This window comes from Panthera pardus, unplaced genomic scaffold (assembly GCF_024362965.1).
Source record: "Panthera pardus isolate Hobbes unplaced genomic scaffold, ASM2436296v1 HiC_scaffold_12, whole genome shotgun sequence".
NCBI lineage: Eukaryota > Metazoa > Chordata > Mammalia > Carnivora > Felidae > Panthera > Panthera pardus.
This window is the reverse complement of record NW_026526677.1, coordinates 54,910,878-54,925,266: the sequence shown is the minus strand read 5'-3', so window position 1 is coordinate 54,925,266 and position 14,389 is coordinate 54,910,878. Positions and strand designations below refer to the sequence as shown.

The 14,389-nt window shown below is 40.3% G+C and overlaps 1 pseudogene; it reads right to left on the bottom strand.

Moving 5' to 3' along the window:
* Positions 1-10,787: 10,787 nt before the first annotated feature.
* LOC109267085 (high mobility group protein HMG-I/HMG-Y-like) lies at positions 10,788-11,109 on the bottom strand (annotated as a pseudogene).
* Positions 11,110-14,389: the final 3,280 nt, after the last annotated feature.

Genomic DNA, 14,389 nt, shown 5'->3' with positions numbered 1-14,389 from the left:
TGGTAGAATTCCCCAGGGAAGCCATCTGGTCCTGGACTCTTATTTGTTGGGAGATTTTTGATAACCGATTCAATTTCTTTGCTGGTTATGGGTCTGTTCAAGTTTTCTATATCTTCCTGTTTGAGTTTTGGAGGTGTGTGGGTGCTTAGGAATTTGTCCATTTCTTCCAGGTTGTCCAATTTGTTGGCATATACTTTTCATAGTATTCCCTAATAATTGCTTGTATTTCTGAGGGATTGGTTGTAATAATTCCATTTTCATTCATGATTTTATCTATTTGGGTCATCTACCTTTTATTTTTGAGGAGCTTGGCTAGAAGTTTATCAATTTTGTTTATTTTTTCAAAAAACCAAGTCTTGGTTTCGTTGATCTGCTCTACAGTTTTTTTTAAGATTCTCTATTATTTATTTATGCTCTGATCTTTATTATTTCTCTTCTTCTGCTGGGTTTGGGGTGTCTTTGCTATTCTGCTTCTATTTCCTTTAGGTGTGCTGTTAGATTTTGTATTTGGGATTTTTCTTGTTTCTTGAGATAGGCCTGGATTGCAATGTATTTTCCTCTCAGGACTGCCTTCACTGCATCCCAAAGCGTTTGGATTGTTGTATTTTCATTTTCATTTGCTTCCATATATTTTTTAACTTCTTCTCTAATTGCCTGGTCGACCCATTCATTCTTTAGTAGGGTGTTCTTTACCTCCATGCTTTTGGAGGTTTTCCAGGCTTTTTCCTCTGGTTCATTTCAATTTTCATAGCATTGTGGTCTGAAAATGTGCATGGTATGATCTCAATTCTTCTATACTTATGAAAGGCTGTTTTGTGACCCAGTATGTGATCTATCTTGGAGAATGTTCTGTGTGTACTGGAGAAGAAAGTATATTCTGTTGCTTTGGGATGCAGAGTTCTAAATATATGTGTCAATTCCATCTGATCCAATGTATCATTCAGGGCCCTTGTTTCTTTATTGATCCTGTGTCTAGATGATCTATCCATTGTTGTAAGGGTGGTATTAAAGTCCCCTGCAATTACCACATTCTTATCAATAAGATTGCTTATGTTTGTGATTAATTGTTTTATATATTTGGGGGCTTCCATATTCGGTGCATAGACATTTATAATTGTTAGCTCTTCCTGATGGATAGACCCTGTAATTATTATATAATTCCCTTCTTCATCTCTTGTTACAGCCTTTAATTTAAAGTGTAGTTTGTCTGATATAAGTATGGCTACTCCAGCTTTCTTTGGACTTCCAGTAGCATAATAGGTAGTTCTCCATCCCCTCACTTTCAATCTGAAGGTGTCCTCGGGTCTAAAATGAGTCTCCTGTAGATAACAAATAGATGGGTCTTGTTTTTTTTATCCATTCTGATACCCTATGTCTTTTGGTTGGAGCATTTAGTCCATTTACATTCAGTGTTATTATAGAAAGATATGGGTTTAGAGTCATTGTGATGTCTGTAGGTTTCATGCTTGTAGTGATGTCTCTGGTACTTTGTGGTCCTTCAACATTTCATTCACAGAATTGCCCTTAGGATCTCTTTTAGGGCTGGTTTAGTGGTGATGAATTCCTTCAGTTTTTGTTTGTCTGGGAACACCTTTATCTCTCCTTCTATTCTGAATGACAGACTTGCTGGATAACGGATTCTTGACTGCGTATTTTTTCTGTTTATCACATTGAAGATTTCATGCCATTCCTTTCTTGCCTGCCAAGTTTCAGTAGAGAGATCCGTCTCTAGTCTTATCAGTCTCCCTTTATATGTTAGAGTGTGTTTATCCCTAGCTGCTTTCAGAATTTTCTCTTTATCCTTGTATTTTGCCAGTTTCACTATGATATGTCATGCAGGAGATCGATTCAAGTTACATCTAAAGGGAGTTCTCTCTGCCTCTTGGATTTCAATGTCTTTTTCCTTCCCCAGATCAGGGAAGTTCTCAGCTATGATTTGTTGAAGTACACCTTCAGCCCCTTTCTCTCTCTCTTTCTCCTCTGGAATCCCTATTATACGGATATTGTTGTGTGTCATTGCGTCACTTAGTTCTCTAATTTTCCTCTCATACTCCTGGATTTTTTAATTTCTCCTTTTGTCAGCTTCATCTTTTTCCATAATTTTATCTTCTAATTCACCTATTCTCTCCTCTGCCTCTTCAATCCAAGCTGTGGTCGCCTCTATTTTATTTTGCACCTCATTTATAGCATTTTTTAGCTCCTCCTGTTTCTTAGTCCCTTGATCTCTGTAGCAATAGATACTCTGCTGTCCTCTATACTTTTTTCAAGCCCAGCGATTAATTTCATGACTATTACTTTAAATTCATGTTCTGTTATATTGCTTAAATCGTTTTTGATCAATTCGTTAGCTGTTGCTACTTCCTGGAGTTTCTTTTGAGGAGAATTCTTCCGTTTCGTCATTTTGGATAGTCCCTGGAGTTGCGCGGAACTGCAGGGCTCTTCCTCTGTGCTGTCTGGAGTAACTTGTGTTGGTGGGCGGGTCCACAGTCAGACCTGATGTCTGCTCCCAGCCCACTGCTGGGGCCACAGTCAGACTGGTATGTACCTTATCTTCCCCTCTCCCAGGGGCAGGACTCACTGTGGAATGGTGTGGCCCCTGTCTGGGCTACTTGCACACTGCCAGGCTTGTGGTGCTGCTTTGATGGGATCTGGTGTATAAGCTGGGGTGGATCTACAAGGTGCACAGGGGCGGGAGGGGTAGGCTTAGCTCGCTTTGCTGTGAGTAGTCCCCCGCGGGAGGGGCCCTGCAGCACCAGGAGGGAGAGGCAGACCTGTCAGAGGAATCGATCCACAGAAGCACAGCGTTGGGTGTTTGTGCGGTGTAAGCAAGTTCGGTGACGAGAGTTGATTCCCTTTGGGATTTCAGCTGGGGAATGGGAGAGGGAGATGGTTCTGGCAAGCACCTTTTGTCCCCCTTTTGTGCTGAGCTCTGTCTTCCGGGGCTCAACACCTCTCTCTCTCGGTGTCCTCTTGCTCTCCTGCTCTCTGAGCAGAGGTGTTGACTCTTAACACTCCAGATGTTAAGTCCTGCCGGGTGTCAGAACTCACGGAGTCCAGCCCCTCTGCTTTTGCAAGCCAGACTTGGGGGTTCTGCCTTGCTGGGCAGGCCGCCCCTCCACTGCCCCGGCTCCCTCCCACTAGTCTGTGTAGCGCGCACCGCCTCTCCGCCCTTCCTACCCTCTTCTGTGGGCCTCTTGTCTACGCTTGGCCAGAGAGCCTGTTCCGCTAGTCTTCTGGCGGTTTTCTGGGTTATTTAGGCGGATGTGGGTGGAATCTAAGTGATCAGCAGGACGAGGTGAGCCCAGTGTCCTCCTACCCATCATCTTCCTCCCATCCCCATCACCATTCCAGTTTTATTGCTAAGCAAAATAAGTTGGAGAAAGACAAACATATATATGATTTCACTCATATGTGGAATTTAAGAAACAAAACAGACGGACATGGGGAAGGGAAGGCAAAATCAAGTAAAAACAGAGAGGAAAGCACACCATAAGAGACTCTTTTAAAAATTTTTTAAAAATGTTTTTAATTTATTTTTGAAGGAGAGAGAGAGACAGAGAATGAGTTGGGGAGGAACAGAGAGAGAGGGAGACACAGAATTTGAAGCAGGCTCCACGCTTTGTTCTGTCAGCCCAGAGCCTTATGTGGGACTCGAACTCACGAACTGTGAGATCATGACCTGAGCCGAAGTCAGATGCTCAACTGAGTGAGCCACCCAGGCACCCCTTTTTTAAAAAAAATTTTTTTAATGTTTTTAAATTTATTTTTGAAGGAGAGAGAGCACACCATAAGAGACTCTTAAATACAGAGGAGAAACTGAGGATTGCTGGAGGGAAGTGGGGTGGGGGGATGGACTAAATGGGTGATGGGTATTAAGGAGGGTTCTTGTTGGGCCGAGCACTGGGTGTTATATGTAAGTGACAAATCACTGGGTTCTACTCCTGAAGTCAATATGTCACTTTTGTTAAGTAACTTGAATCTAATTTAATAAATATTAAAAAATTATATGGGGGAAGAAATGAAAAAAAAAATAGTCACCATTCTTCTCAAGCTCTTCACCCAGACTGCCATCTCTGCTGCTGGCAGCTAATTTGACATTGCTCCTTTCACACAGGAAATGGAGACTCTCAGGTGTGCCTTCTCTAAGGTTCTTGCCCAACCCATCTGCTCTCTTACCCACTTCCACTCCAACATCCACATCATGCCAGGGAGACCATTAATGGCACTTAGTGCTTCATGTCAGCACCCTCTCCACCCTCTAACCACTTCCTTGTTGGCTGCCCATCACTTATGGAAAAAAAGTCTCAATGGCATAGCATGGAACCCAAGATTCTTTAAGATGTTTTTCATTATTTATTTAGTTTTTTTTTAAAGTTTTTATTTGAATTCCAGTTAACATAGTGTCGTATTAGTTTCAGGTGTACAATATAGTGATTCAGCTATTCATACATTACCCTGTGCTCATCATGACAAGTGCTCTCCTTAATCCCCATCACTTATTTAACCCATTCCCTCACCCACTGTTGCCTCTGGTAACCATCAGTTTGTTCTCTATAGCTAAGAGTCTGTTTCTTGATTTGTCCCTCCCTCCCTCTCTCTCTTTTTGTGCCTTGCTTGTATGTTTTACTTATAAAAAGCAAATATAAAATTCCACACATGAGTGAAATTGTATGGTATTTATCTTTCTCTGACTTACTTTTCTTAGCATTATACTCTCTAGTTCCTTCTTTGTTGTTGCAAACAGCAAGATTTCATTCTTTTTATAGCTGAGTAATATTCCAATATGTATATATATATATATATACACACACACACACACATATACACACACACACACACACACACACACATATATATATATACATACATATATATATATATATATGTATGTATGTATCTCACATCTTTATCCCCTCATCAATCAGTGAACAGTTGGCCTGCTTCCATATCTTGGCTATTGTAAATAATGCTGCTATAAATAAGGGTGCATGTATCCCTTTGAATTAGTGTTTTATATTCTTTGGGTAAATACCCAGTAATATGACTTCTGGATCATAGGGTAGTTCTATTTTTAACTTTTTGAAGAATCTCCATACTGTTTTCCATACTGGCTGCACCAGTTTGCATTCCCACCAACAGTGCAAGAGGGTTCTTTCTCTACACATCCTTGCCAAAACTTGTTGTTTCTTGTGTTGTTGATTTTAGCCATCATGACAGGTGTGAGGTAATATCTCATTATAGTTTTGATTTGTATTTCCCTGATGATAAGTGATGATAAACATTTTTTCATGTGTCTGTTGGAGAAATGTCTTCTTTGTAGAAATGTCTATTTATATTTTCTGTCCATTTTTTTAATTGTTTTTTTTTTCGAGTATTGAGATTTATAAATTCTTTATATATTTTGGATACTAGCCCTTTATCTGATATGTCATTTGCAAATATCTTCTCCCATTCCGTAGGTTGCCTTTTAGTTTTGTTGATTGTTTCCTTTGCTGTGCAGAAGTTTTTATTTTGATGAAGTCCCAAGAGTTTATTTTTGCTTTGTTTCCCTTGCCTCAGGAGACATATCTGGATAAAATTACTATGGCGGATGTCAGAGAAATTACTGCCTATGCTCTCGTCTAAGATTTTTATGGCTTCAGGTCTCACATTTAGGTCTTTAATCCATTTTTAACTTATTTTTGTGTATAGTATAAGAAAGTGGTCCAGTTTCATTCTCTTGCATGTAGCTTACCAGTTTTCCCAACACTATTTGTTGAAGACTGTCTATTCCCATTGGATACCCTTTCCTGCTTTCTCAAAGGTTAATTGGCTAGGGACGCCTGGGTGGCTCAGTCGGTTGAGCGGCCGACTTCAGTTCAGGTCATGATCTCACGGTCTGTGAGTTCGAGCCCCGCGTCGGGCTCTGGGCTGATGGCTCAGAGCCTGGAGCCTGCTTCCGATTCTGTGTCTCCCTCTCTCTCTGACCCTCCCCCTTTCATGCTCTGTCTCTCTCTGTCTCAAAAATAAATAAATGTTTTAAAAAAAATTAAAAAAAAAAGATTAATTGGCTATATAGTTGTGGGTTCTGGGTTTTCTATTCTATTCCATTGATCTGTGTGTCTATTTTTGTGCCAGTACCATACTGCTTTGATTACTAGAGCTTTGTAATATAACTTGAAGCCTGGAATTGTGATGCCTCTAGCTTTTCTTTTCTTTTTTAAGATTACCTTGGCTATTCAGGGTCTTCTGTGGTTGCATACAAATTTCAGAATTGTCCTATATCTGTGAAAAATGCTATTGGTATTTTGATAGGGATTTCATTAAGTGTGTAGATTGCTTTGGGCAGTATAGACATTAAAAAAAATTTTTAATGTTTATTTTTGAGAGAGAGAGAGAGAGAGAGTGTGTGTGAGCAGGGGAGGGGTAGAGAGAGAGGGAGACAGAATCCAAAGCAGGCTCCAGGCTCCAAGCTGTCAACATGATGTAGGACTCAAATCCATGCATGGTGAGATCATGACCTGAGCTGAAGTTTGATGCTTAACTGACTGAGCCATCCAGGTGCCCTGGGAAATATAGACATTTTAACAATATTTGTTCTTCTAATCCATGAGCATGGGATGTCTTTCCATTTCTTTGTGTCATCTTCAGTTTCTTTCATGAATGTTTTATAGTTTTCAGAGTGTAGATCTTTCACCCTTTAGTTAGGTTTATTCCTAGGTATCTCATTATTTTGGGTATAATTATAAATGGGATTCTTTTTTTAAAATATCTCTTTCTGCCACTTCATTATTGGTGTATAGAAATGCAACATATTTCTGTGATTGATTTTGTATTTTGCAACCTTACCCAATTCGTTTTTCAGTTCTTGCAGTTTTCTTTTTGGTGGACTCTTTCAGGTATTCTGTATAGAGTATCATCTCTTGTAGAACTACTTGTAGTGTCATCTACAAGTAGTGAACATTTTACTTCTTTATTGATTTGTATGCCTTTTATTTCTTTTTGCTTTCTGATTGCTGTGGCTAGGACTTCTAGTACTATGTTTAATAGATTGGACATTCTTGCCTTGTTCCCAACAGGGGAAAAGTTCTCAGTTTTTCCCTATTGAGGATGATGTTAGCTATGGGATTTTCATGTATGGCCTTTATTATGTGGGCTCATGTCCTCTCTAAGCCTACTTTGTTGAGGATTTTTATCATGAATGGATATTGCACTTTGTCAGGTGCTTCCTCCGTATCTGTTGAAATGATCGTATGGTTCTTATCCTTTCTCTTATTGATATGGTGTATCACATTGATTTGTGAATATTGAACCACTCTTGCAACACAGGAATAAATACCACTTGATCATGGTGAATGATGTTTTAAATGTATTGTTGAATTAGGTTTGCCCAGTATTTAAATTTTTTTTTAATGTTTATTTATTTTTGAGAGAAAGAGAGAGCACGAGTTGGGGAGAAACAGAGAGGGAGAGGGAGACAGAATCTGAAGCAGGCTTCAGGCTCTGAACTGTCAGCACAGAGCCCAACGTGGGGGTCGAACGCATTCACTGCGAGATCATGACCTGAACCAAAGTCAGATGCTTAACCGACTGAGCCATGTAAGCGCCTCAGTTTGCCAGTATTTTGTTGAAGATTTTTGCATCTATGTTCATCAGAGATGTTGGCCTGTCGTTCTCTTTTTCAGTGGAGTCTTTGGTATCAGAGTAATGCTGGCCTCATAGATTAAATTTGGAAGTGTTCCTTCTTCTATTTTTTGGAAAATTTTTTTTTTCTTGCTGCGCTATTTTTTGGAAAATTTTGAGAAGAATAAGCATTAACTCTTTACGTGTTTGGTAGAATTCACCTGTGAAGTCATCTGGTCCTGGACTTTTGTTTGTTGGGAGGTTTTTGATTACTGATTCAAGTTTTTTACTGGTTATTGGTCTGTTCTGATTTTCTGTTTCTTCCTGTTTCCATTTGTTCATTGTTTTTCTAGGTTGTGCAATTTGTTGACATATAGTTTTTCATAATATTCTCATAATTGTTTGTATTTCTGTGATGTTGGTTGTTATTTCTCCTCTCTCCCTTGTGATTTTATTTATTTTAGTCTTTTCTCTTTTTTTCTTGATAAATTTGGCCAGAGGTTTATCAGATCTATTGATTTTTTTTTTCAAAGAACCAGCTTCTGGTTTCATTGATCCGTTCTATTTTTTTTTTTTTTTTAGTTTGTATATCATTTATTTTCGCTTTACCCTTATTATTTTCTTACTTCTGCTGGGTTTAGGTTTTGTTTTTATTTTTCTAGCTCCTTTAGGTGTAAGGTTAGGTTGTTTATTTGCAATTTTTTTGCTTCTTGAAGTAGACCTATATTGCTATAAACTTCTGTCTTAGAACCACTTTTGCTACATCCGAAAGGTTTTGGACCATCATGTTTTCATTTTCACTTCTTTCCATGTACTTTTGAACTTTTTTATTTCCTGGTTGACCCATTCATTGTTTAGTAGCATGTTATTTAACCTGTATATATTTGTGCTCTTTCCAGAATTTTTCTTGTGGTTGACTTCTAGTTTCATAGTACTGTGGTCAAAAAATATGCATGGTATGACTTTGATCTTAAATTTATTGAGGCTTGTTTTTTGGGCTAATATGTGATCTTTTCTTGGGAATGTTCTATGTTCACTTAAAAAAATGTGTACTCTTCTATTTTAGGATGGAGTGTTCTGAATATATATGTTTCATCCATCTGTTCCTGTGTGTCACTTAAAGCCATTTTTTCCTTGTTGATGTTCTGTTTACATGATCTGTCCATTGATGTTTGGGGTATTAAAGTCCCCTACTATTACTGTAATATTATCAATTAGTTACTTTGTTTTTTGTTATTAACTGGTTTATGTATTTGAGTGTTCCCATTCTGGGTGCATAAATATTTATAATTGTTCTATCTTCTTGTAGGATTGTCCCTTTATTATCATATAGCATCATCCTTTGTCTCTTATAGTCTTTGTTTTAAAGTCCATTTTGTCCAATATAAGTATTGCTACTCTGTTTTTCTTTGTCATCCATTTGAATGAAAGATATTTCTTCATCCCCTCACTGTCAATCTGGACATGTCTTTAGGTCTAAAATGAGTCTCTTATAGGCAGCATATAGATGGGTCTTGTTTTTTTAATCCATTCTGTCACCCTATGTCTTTTTATTAGAGCATTTAGTCCATTTATATTCAAAGTAATTATTGATATATATGTATTTATTGTCATTTTATTAGTTGTTTTATGGTTGTTTCTGAAGATCTTCTCTGATCCTTGTCTTTCTCTCTTTCATGGTTTGCTGATTTTCTTTACTGATATATTCTTTCACTTTCTTTATTCTTTCTCTTTATTCTTTGCGTATTTATTAGTGGTTTTTGATTTGTGATTACCATTAGGTTTGTATATAATGTCTTCTGCATATAGAGTTTATGTTAAGTTAATGGTCATTTAAGTTTGAACTCACTCTTTTTTTTCTGGAAAAGGATATTTTTAAATTCATATAACTGCAGATAGGGAAATCAGATTAGAGAGGAGGGTCCAGACTGGGACAAATAATGACTACTCTCCCCCGCCGCCCCAGCAGAACAGGGGAGGAGGTGTCCCCTATACCTCAACAGTCAATACAGGCCCCCTATCACTCTTCTGCAGCATCCTAGGGGCAGGGTGCCACCCTCCCTGGGCCTGGAGTGGTTGGTGACACAGTCTGCTTTGCCCCAGGCCCCTTCTCCTAAGAGCATCTTGGAGAAGAGGAATGTGGGCAGAATGGGAGAAGACAATGACAAGGAACATTTGATGCTGGTCATAGCAACAATGACTGACATCCAAAAATGGAAACATTGAACAAAAACAGTGCAACATTCCAAAGGTAGTTTGTGAACAGAGGAAAAATGGAAGCAAAACCATCAGGGGTAGGGAGGAGAAGAAGGTGGGGTGGGCAAGGCTAGTTCTTTGTTTTTAGTGTTCCATGTGAGGAAATAGGAAACTGAGGCCTGGGGTGGAAACAGATGGGTTTGAACAGTGGCTTAACCCCACTGTAGGTGGCTGCCACAAGGAACATGGGTCTCCTGGACTTCACCTGGAGAAAGGATGACTGCATTTCATCACTGCAGTAGATTTCAGGGTGGGAGTGAGGTGCACTGGATCCCATTTAGAGAGGGTAAAGGGCTCAATCCCTTCCTGCCTTTTCTTCCTGTGCCCCAAAGGGGGCTGTCCAACCTAGAGGAAGGACTAGGGAAGGTGGGGAGAAAAGTGGATGTGAGCTGCACCTCATGAAGTAAAGGCTGGTTGGGGACATCTTGGCACTGAGCACCCCTCTACATTGTCCATACCAGCTTCTGCCAGTGCTATGGAGTGGCGCATATTACAATGAGATGGGGCTGGGCCCCTTTTAAGGCCAGGGGAGCTGTCCCAGGCTCCTTAGTGGGAAGCTAGAGGGAAGAATGGGGAAGCAGAAGGGACCCCCCCCAGCCAAGAGCCCAGTCAGCAATGTCTGCATCACTGAGCATGGGGACACAGCAGAGGCAGGGTGAGGCAAGGTGCAAGGTCAGCTTCGTCTGGCAGGGCAAATGTGTGCATGGGTGAGAGGGGTTGCTAGAAACCGAGACCAAAAGAAACGGCTCCTCACTCAGCTCTGGGGCTCTGCAGCAGCTAATGTGCTGTGTAGTATGGTGGTGAGAACACAGGTGGGTGGCAGTGATGGGTAGGTTTGGGAGAGGGGTGGGGGCAATGGAAGTGGAGTGGAGCTGTCCAGTCCCAGAAGGAAACTGCTTCTTGGTGATGGAGCAGGTGGTATGGTGTAGTTACTGCTTTTTCTATGAGGACTCCCAGGAAATGCCCTCTTCTGCCACCTTCTCCAGTTTCTTTGGCTCTGCCCCTTGATTTCCTCCTGGGAGTTGTAGTTTTCTGCATCTTGACAGCACCCTTGTTGTTTTTCCCCTTTGGTTGGCCCTGAGGTTGCTTAGGTGCTGACATCTCACTGGGTTCCTTCTGACTAGCTACCAGCACCGACCCAGGACTCATTGGAGGCTACTTGCCCAGTCTGCCCCACCCCTGCTTCTCAGTACCATTCTTATCCTGCTTGAAGGCCAAGGGCTGGCTGGACTTTGAGTTCAACTCCTTCATCTTCCCTTCTCTCCAGAACAGGTAAGGGAGCAGTGGCTGGGATGCATGAGCTTCACTGCCAGCCTATGTACATTCTCCAGACTGCTAGGAGTGATGGTGCTGGGCACTGAGGAACTGGCCTGGCTCACTGCGGCTGCCACCAGTAGCAAATGCAGATGCCTTCTGGGGGCTGTGCCAGCACCAGATACAGCTCAGGCTTGGAGTCCCAATTGGAGGCAGTTAGAACCCATTCTTTACTCCTCTCCTCCCCATGTTTTAGGTATATGTTGTCATATTTTATATCCTTTTATTTTGTGAGTTCTTTGACTGATTTTTTTAATAGGTCTCTTCTTTCCTCCCCAAAAGTGGTCTTTTTAATGGTCTCTCCTTTCCACTCAAAGAGTCCCCTTTAATATTTCTTGCAGTGCTGGTTTAGTACTAGGTCACAAACTCCTTTAGTTTTTGTTCATCTGGGAAACTCTTTATCTCTCTATTATGAATGATAGCTTTGCTGGATAGAGTATTCTTGGCTGCAGATTTTTCCTATTCAGCACTTAGAATATATCATTCAACTCTATTCTGGTTTGCCAAATTTCTGCTGAAAATTCCCCTGCTAGCTTTATGGGTTTTCGCTTGTAAGCTACTGTTTTCTTTTGTCTTACTGCTTTTAAGATTTTTCTGTATCACTATATTTTGCCAGTTTAATTAAAATATGTCTTGGTGTGGATCTGCTTTTGTTGATTTTGATGGGAGCTCACTGGCCTCTGGGATCTGGGTATCTATTTCCTTCCCCAGGTTAGGGAAATTTTCAGCTAATAAATTTTCTCCCCCCGCCCCCCTTCTCTCTCTTCTTCTAGGACTCCTATAATTCGAATGTTATTATATTTGATGGAGTCACTGAGTTCCCTAAGTCTGTTCTCATTTTGCATAATTATTTTTCCTCTATTTTGTTCATCTTGATTACTTTCCATTACTCTGTCTTCTTGGTCACTAATTCATTCCTATGCTTCTTCCATCTTGCTGTTCATTCCATCAAGCATGTTTCTGATCTGGTTTATTGCGTCCTTTATCTCTGCTATTTCTTATCTCTGTGTTAATGGTCTCACTCATGTCTTCTACTCTTTTCTCAAGTCCAGTGAGTATTCTTAAGATCAGCACTTTAAATTCTCTGTGAGGCATGTTATCTATTCCACTTAGAACTCTGGCTGAGGACTTATCCTGTTCTTTCATCTGGGATAAAATTTAAAATTTTCTGTCTTCTCATTTTGTGTAAGTCTCTGTACCTGTTTCTCTGTGTTAGGAAAGTCAGCTATGTACTTTTTTCTTGAGTGTAATGGTCTTATGAAGAAGAGGTCCTGTAGTGCCTTACAGTATAGTGTCCCTGATTCCCTAGAGTCTGGCACTTCTGGAGTGTGCTCTCTTGTCTGGCTGCTTTATCCTTTAGGCCAGTCATCTGCAGAGGCTCTCTTTGCCTATTGTGGGCAGTATTTGGGCCCTGGCCTAAATGTGGTGCATTAACTAGGTGTGTTCTTATCTGTTTCTGAAATGAGGCCTGTTGCCACTGCCACAGGAACCAAGGCTCTGCAAAACTCCCTTGTTGGGAGACATGGTGTGAGCAGAGGCTTGTGCAGGACTTCTGGGGGAGGTAGTCCACCATGCTGAGACTGAGGCTAGTGTAATTGGGAGGGGTGTTTCTGCTGGAGTGGTGGGGCTGGGTGTAAGAAAGTTAGGTAGCAAGTGGCCCTGTGCTTATGCTGAAGGGGAGGGGAGGGAAATGGCACTGGCTAGTTCCTTTGTTCTTGGAGGAGTCTACCTGGGATTGCTGTCTCTCTGGGAAGTGCTCCAAGATGAGCAAATAACCTCCCCACTGTGTGCCCCAGGTACTCTTCATATCTCTGTTTCCATGCTGTATGTCTGCAAGATGTTTGCCTGCCTCCTCTCCAAGAGCAGCCCCAATGCCCTCCAAGCTCTCCCCGAGCCAAACATAGTGACCTTTAAAACTCCAGGCTTTAAGCCCCACTGGTTGCAGGAATTCATAAAATTTGTTGCCTCTTGCTTTCCAAGCCAATTGCTATGGGGATTTATTTTCCCTGTGCATTCCCCTCAGTGCTAGTCTGTCTCTGTGACTGCAGCTCCATTCCTGCCGCAATGGCCACAATCTATTTCTCTCCCAAACCATGCTCTGTACTTCCTACCTTTCTTCAGTGTCGCCTCTTCTACACCTTTAGTTGTAGAGTTTGTTATGCCAATCTTCAGGTTGATTTCTGTGGTATTTAGGATAATTTGTTAGTTATCTAGTTGTGTTCATGGGAAAAGGTATGTCTAGGGTCCTCCTACTCTGCCACCATATTCCAAACTTACTGACTCCTTAAGATTTTTTTTAAAGCTTTTTATTTTGAGATGTTTGTAGATGCACAAGCAGTATTAAGATTTAATATAGAGATTTCATGTACTCTTCAACCATTTCCTCAAATGGTAATATCTGGCAAAATAATAGTACAGTATCAAAATAAAAATATCAGCATTGCTACAGTGAAGATACAGAACACTTCCAGAGACACAAGGATCCCTCATGTTGTCCTTTTAGAGCCCCATCCACTTTTCTTCCTCCCATCTCCTTTTTAATCACTGGAAATTACTAATGTATTCTTTATCTCCATAATTTTGTGAATTCAAGAATATTATATAATTGAAATCATACAGTATGTAATCTTTTGGGATTTTTTTTTTCCCCACTGCATCATTCTCTGGAGATTTATCCAGATAATTTAATGCATTAAGAGTTCATTCCTTTTAAATGCTGAGTAGTATTACAGAGCAGGGCTGTACCACAGTTTGTTTAATCATTCTATTGAAGAACATCTGTGTTTCCAGTTTTTGGCCATTATGAATAAAGTTGCTATAAACATTTATATGCAAGCTTTTGGTGAACATAACTCTTCATTTCTCTGGGATAAATGCCCAGGAATACAAATGTTCAGGCATGTTACTTGCATGTTTAGTATTTTTAGAGATTGCCCAATTGTTTTCCAGAGTGGCTGGCTATATACCCTTTTACATTTCAACCAGCAATCCAGTTTTCCCACATCCTTGCCAGTATTTGATATTTTCACCTCTTTTTAAAGAAACTAGCCATTCTGCTAGATATATAGTGATATTCACTGGGTTTTAATATTTATTTTCTACTGGCAAATAACTGAGCTTTTCATGTGTTTTTTTTGCATCTGGTTCTTTTTCCATGAAATGTCTTTTCATGTCTTTTGCTTATTTCTACTTAGATTTTTTTTCTAGTTAAATTTTC